Source organism: Microtus oregoni, unplaced genomic scaffold (assembly GCF_018167655.1).
Source record: "Microtus oregoni isolate MIOR12 unplaced genomic scaffold, Mior012 000023F_ref0000262, whole genome shotgun sequence".
NCBI lineage: Eukaryota > Metazoa > Chordata > Mammalia > Rodentia > Cricetidae > Microtus > Microtus oregoni.
In genome coordinates this window covers 860,194-866,866 of record NW_024543082.1, presented here as the reverse complement: position 1 = coordinate 866,866, position 6,673 = coordinate 860,194, and the positions used below count along the sequence as shown (strand labels likewise).

Here is a 6,673-nt window from a genome sequence, read left to right as displayed (position 1 = left end):
CACCTGTCAGGGTGGAGTGGATCTACCTGTCTGAGCCATCTTAATGGCAGAAGAACCAGCTGAGTCAGGGTGTGTAGCCCTGATTATTGGCATCAGTTTTGAGCAACCTCCATCAGACAAGGTGGAAATAGGCTCACATTTTTGGGCCTCCGCATGCAAGCCAAAGTTTAAAAAAGACTAACTTGTCTAGCAGAGGGGTCCAAAGTTAAAACTCATAATCTCTCTCTCAAAACCAACTTACCCAAATGTCCCCTCTAGATCAGGAAGATGGCACCCCCTTTCCATTTCCAACCAAATCATCATTTGAGCCTGCTTGGCGAAAGGCTCTTATGCCATGTTGAACTTCACTGACCCCCAGATTACAAGCCTCCACCGATGGAGGCCAGGCCCCACAAGCTCTTGGTCCGGCCCATAGAGCAGACTTATTACATCTGCCTGCAGCAAGTAGTCAGGGGTGACTAGAGGACCCAGAAGCTCTGAGCCACACCAGCCCACACCCTCCTCTCTAGCCCACTAACAATCTGAAGATCCAGGGGGACAGAGCTAAGGGGTGTTATTAAATGAGAGTCCCTCCATGGGGGGGAAGCATAAGGAGTCAACGTTAAGAGTTCCTCGAATTCCATCCACATGGCTACCCAAGGGACAAACCTCCCTCATCTTAGATGCTTGTTTCTCCTATTCTCAAATTCTGCTCATTACTGAGTACTGCCAATTTCACCTTTGAAATTGCTTTGAATCTGATTTATTGGGTCCATTATATGACTGTTAATTGTTAGTCCAAGAAAGTGTTATTATCTCTCACTTGGGCTCCTCATTAACCCCCCTCTACCTTCAAGTTCCCGCTCTGCCTTTCAGTGTTGGTGTTGACAGTTAAAACCTGTGACGTGGGCCCAGCACTCTGTCCGTGCAGCCCATGCCTTTCTCCCTAGCCTTGAACGTGTACCATGATTTCCCCCTGAAACTTGTGTTGGAAACTATAGTCACTCTGCCTTCCTTGATTTCTTGGGGGAAACGGCTTCGGTCCACCTCAGAATCACATACTGTTGCATCTCCTCAGAATCCATCTTTCCTTCTTCCCTCCCTCCCTCCTTCCCTCTCTCTCTTCCTTCCTCCCTCTTTTCCTTCCCTTTCCTCCCTCCCCTCTCCTGCTTGCCTTGCCATTCCTCCTCCTCTCCTCCTTCCTTCTCCTCTAATCCTTCCTTCTCCTTCCTCCCACTTCTTCTCGTTCATATTTCATGTTTTAACCTGAGCGTCAACTTTCCATCAGGTCCCCCTACTAAAGTGTTCAATAATTTTTTACATTTTCCTTCATCGTATAGGTTAGTTAGTAACGAGGCAGCTGGATTGCTCTGCCCCACACTCCAGCTCCCCTCCCTGGGCACCTGGCACACTAAGTGGTATGCAGTGGTAGATGTCTGGTAAATAATTTGTCAGTTGAATGAGGGAGAAAAGTGTTCTGAGAATAAGATGCATTTTCAGTGGATAGTTTAAATCCAAATGCCCCTTCTTTGAAAAAGTCGAATGGACTGAGGAAGTATGGGCTGGAGTGTCAGTGTGTGTGGGGGCCTACCCCTACCCGGTACTGAAAGAAAGGGGTGGGTCCCCATGGCAGAGCTAATAGATCCTCTGGCTGTGTATGGAAAACACAGGATAGCCTTCGGATGAATAAGTAGGCGGAACATAGAGAGGGTGTATCTCAGAGGGGACACACATTCAATTGGGAAGAGCAGGAAAATGTAGTTCTTGGCATCCACCATACCAAAATTTGCCAATATTTCCCTGGGTTGCAGATTCTCTCAGGATGCTTTATCTCTATGAGTAGATAGTTATCATATTGTGAGGTCTGCCACTTTAGTTTTGGGGATTCTCCGTGACATGGAGGTGTCTAGAACTGTCTCTACGTGTTCTCCAAGCCTGGTTTTCTAACCACTAGTCCTAACACCACCAAATTTTCCCTAATACGTTCCTTCCTTCTCTGCTTAAGTCGGCCAGAATTGGTTTCTGCTGTGTATAGCCAAAGACTGGCTTAATTTGGGAGTGAGCAGACTCCACATGACCAAGCAGGTGAGTATCAGGCATGTGGGTACCAGGTGTAGGGATGCTGAGCATACAAATACCCAAGAGTGGACCAGACCGCTCTGGAATCCTGGACGTTAAGGTATCCTTTGAAATATGAAGGGAAGATGACAGTTTTGGAAATGGAGCTTGCAAGCAAATATGTGTGGGTGGCGGCCCCACTAGATAAACCATCCTTTTGTTGAGATATGTCATTGTCATAGGTCACCTGATTCATCCCAGCTGAGGGCTTGGGAAATAGCTATCATGTAGAGGCCCCAGAACTGCAGCTGGTTCATGGCCTTGTGCCTCCTGGTACTTGTGCTTTTCCTAAAGAATCTGCACACTGGTCATCTGTTTGAGAGCTTTCCCACTTCCAGCGGTGGACACTAAGGCATAAGGCATGAGAGGAAATCGCGGGAGTCAGAGTGCACCCACCATGCTTCCCAATGCCTCAGAGAGGACGTCAGAGCAGGAAGGACAGTCAGGCCATCGTGTCTCCTGCGTGGTCTCAGACATCAATGGGCCACAGGGAAAAACCTCACAGCGTGGTTCCCACGGTGTCTCAACCCCAAGAGCTGATCCCCAGGCCTGTGGTGAAGACCCAGGTTTGTGTGTATTTCCAGGTGAGCTTTACTTATATGGCTTGTTCAGGATTAGTGACCTTTCACCCTTCATCACTTCCCACTGAAGAGGAAACTGAGACTTCAAAAGAAATATTCTTCTGACCAAAGACTTCTGTGCCCTGCTCCACCCCAGCTGAGAAGCAGTTGCCTAGCCTGACACTAATTCAGGCTTCTTGGACTCCCGCTTTTCTTGAATGTCTGGGGCTGCTGGCAGCACAAAGAATATTTTTTCCCAAGCCATAATGTGACTTTTTGTATCTGTGATGGTTGATTTTTATTGTTGTTGTTGAACTTGATGCAAACTGGAGTCATCTGGAAAAAGGGAACCTCAGTTGAAATTGCCTCAATCACATTGGCTTGCGGGCATTTTAGTTAATGATTGATGTGGGAGGGCCCAGCCCACTCTGGACAATATCATCTCTTGGAAGTTGGTCCTGGGTGATAGAAGAAAGCAGACTGAGCTAGGTATAGTGGAGTATACTGTTAATTCCAGCACTCAGGAGACAGAGGCAGGTCTCTGTGAGTTTGACACCAGCCTGGTCTACAGAAAGACTTCCAGGATGGTCAGAGCTATATAGGAAGATCCTGCCTTGAAAAAAAAAAAGGAAGAAAAGGAAAGAAAGAAAGAAAGCAGGCGGGCTGGAGAGATGGCTCAGAGGTTAAGAGCATTGCCTGCTCTTCCAAAGGTCCTGAGTTCAATTCCCAGCAACCACATGGTGGCTCACAACCATCTGTAATGGGGTCTGGTGCCCTCTTCTGGCCTGCAGCATACACACAGACAGAATATTGTATACATAACAAATAAATAAATATTTAAAAAAAAGAAAGAAAGAAAGCAGGCTGAGCAAGCCACAAGGAACAAGCCAGTAAACAGTGTTCCTCCATGACCTCTCATTCAGTTTCTGCCTCCAGGTTCCTGCCTTTAGGTCCTGTCCTGGCTTCCTTCCATGGTGGGCTGTGATGTGGAAGGAAACGAATAAGCCATTTTCTTCCCAGGGTGTCTTTGGTCATGGTGTTCATTGCATCAACACGAAACACACTAGACCTGTGGCTGAACAGGGCATTCCTTTTCCTGGTTGTAAGGGGACAGCTTGTCACAGGGACTCCAAGAACTGAGGATGGCCATGCCACTCTTGGCTGGGCCACAGAGGCTGCTGTGGCCTCAGCTGGGTATCAGAAAACAAAATTACTGTGTTCAAATCATGTGCTGACACCTGGCTCAAGCCCCTTCATCTCTTTGAGCACGTTCTCCCGTCTGTAAAGAGAAGAGGGTAATTCCATGGTAGGCGAGCTGTGTTGAACGAGCAGGTGCAGGAGTCGGTGGTGGGGGCTTATCACTCTTGCAAGTTCCTTACCAATTTCTCACGGGTGTCAGGGCAAGAAAGGCCTGCAAAGGCCTGAAATGGTCCCAACTCCAGGAGGCAGGAGAGCTCTGAGGACTGACTTAACCCTAGCTGGGGCTGTTTTAAGGGAGATGCCTCCCCCTTTTGATTTCCCATCTCCCTCCCTCGGCTGCAGATGGAGGAGAGAAGATGTGTCTGACCTGGGAATCGGAATTGAGGTGGTTAAATCTAATGATGAGCTTTTAGTAAGAGACTCATAAAAATTCTGACACAGAAGTTCCTTTATTGTACAGACTGTTTTGGCTATCCTGGGCTTGGGAGTACAATCTTGTACATCTGCTTGGGAAATCAGTATGGTGGTTTCTCAGAAAATAGGGAATCAATCTACCTCAAGACCCAGCAATACCACTCTTGGGCATATACCCAAAGGATGCACCACAAGGACATCTGTTCAACTATGTTCATAGCAGCATTATTCATAATAGCCAGAACCTGGAAACAACCTAGACGCCCCTCAACTAAAGAATGGATGAAGAAAATGTGGCACATTTACACAATGAAGTACTACTCAGCAGTAAAAACAGGGACATCTTGAAATTTGTAGGCAAATGGACAGAACTAGAAAAAGCCATCCTGAGTGAGGTAACCCAGACCTACAAAGACAACGAAGACAAATATAACATGTACTCACTTGTAAGTAGAAAATAGACATAAAATAAAGAAAACCAGCCGAAAGACCACAATATCAGAGAACCTAGGTAACAAAGAGGACCCTAAGAGAGACATTCATGGGTCTACCTAGGCAGGGGAAAAAAGGACAAGATCTCCTGAGTAAATAGAGAGGGGGGCAGGGGGAAGGTGGAAGGAAAGAGGCGTGGGGGAAAAGGGTGGGAGGGAAATGTATAGCACATTTAAAACAATTTAAAAACTAAAAAAAAAAAAAAAAAAGAATTCTGATGCAGTTGTGAAGTCATTTAGGCCAACGTTTTTTAAACAGCTCCTCCTCACTCCTTCCCCTCCTTTTCCTCCCCTTCCTCCCCTCATTCTTTTTAAAGTGGAACCCTTTCTTCCACAAGACCTCAGTATAAGTGAATTTCTTACCAAGCACTTGGGATCAGTCACAGAAGAGTCACTGATTGATTGTGTGCACAGGCAACCAAGGCTCAAAGAAGAGACAGTCGGACCGTGACCACAGTCACACAGTAAATCAGTGACTGAGACAAATGGGAAAACACACTTCAAAGGAGGGCGCGCGTGCTTGTGTGTGTGTGTGTGTGTGTGTGTGTGTGTGTGTGTGTGTGTGTATATACAAAACCCTGTGCCTCAGAGACGGGGAGGTTGCTTCATGTAGAGTTCATTTACACTCCCTAAGGACAGGATCCCTCCCTGTGGGGCACAGGTAGGAAATGGGGACAGCTCGTGGCATTGTTGAATCTCAGCAGGCTTCACTGGAAATGAGGTGTCATGAGGACACGACAGGGTGTTTTCTAGGCAGGAATCCATAGCTGAAGAGCAGAGTGCGTGAAATTGAAGCTCTGGGAGTTCCTCTTGGCTGGCTGGGCCTGGGGCTTCCTCCATGGCTGCTCAGAGCACCCTACCGGCAGCCAGATGGTGACAGCAGCCAAAGGAGAGGCTGTCTATCCTCACAGAAGGCTGCAAGTGGCCCCTGACCCATGTGCACAAGCACTTGCGTGACCTCTAAACTCAAAAGAGACACTTGGGCGCTCCAGTGAGCTTCCTGCCAGGTCCCTGAACGCTCTCACAGCATACACAAGAGGGCAAAGGGCAGGGATGCGGCCAAGACTTTTTCTCTCCTTCCATTACTATGCTGGCTAACCCCCCTGTATATGTGTATAGTAGGTTATAGTATATAACCTACTATACAATATGTGTATAGTAGGTTATAGTATATAACCTACTATACACATAGTAGATAAACAAGATTTATTTGGAAGACAACCCCTGCCAAAACAGTCAATGTTGTCGTGAAGTTTGTCAACTTTCTGACTCTCTTTAGAATGTAGGGGGTTGTGCAGACCACCACACCCAGGCACCCCACAAAGTAGGCAGGTCGCCTTGGGGGGCAACCTTTACCTGCTCAAAATTTCTTCTCACATTAGCAGTGAGGATTCAGGCATCACCCCGGATCGTTGTTTTCCTTACTCATAATACTTGCTACTTTTCTATCAATGTGACATAAGCTAAAACCATCTGAGAGGAGGGAACATCAGTTAAGAAAATGCCTCCATAGCAGAGACAGGTGGATCTCTGTGAGTTCGAGACCAGTCTGGTCTACAGAGTGAGTTCCAGGACAGCCTCCAAAGCTACAGAGAAACCCTGTCTCAAGCCTCACCCCTTCCCCTCCAAAAAAAAAAAAAAAAAGAAAGAAAAAGAAAAAAAGAAGAAAGAAAATGCCTCCATAGAATGGGGCTGTAGGCAAGCCTGTAGGGCATTTTCTTATTAGTGATAAAGAGCCCAGGCTATTGTGGGTTGGGCCATCCTAGGTTGGTGATCCTGGGTTCTATAAGAAAGGAGGTTTGGCAAGCAAGCCAGACAGCTTCTGCATCAGCTCCTGCCTCCAAGATCCTCCCCTGTTTGAGCTCCTGTCCTGATTTTTTCAGTGATGGACTACATGTGGAAGCATAAGCC

General features: G+C 47.1%; 1 non-coding gene across 1 annotated transcript; it reads right to left on the bottom strand.

Annotated features, from left to right (window-relative positions):
• Window positions 1-6,053: 6,053 nt before the first annotated feature.
• LOC121462075 lies at window positions 6,054-6,202 on the bottom strand. Its single transcript, XR_005976251.1, has one exon. It is a non-coding gene; the product is annotated as a U12 minor spliceosomal RNA (small nuclear RNA).
• Between the last annotated feature and the right edge of the window lie 471 nt (window positions 6,203-6,673).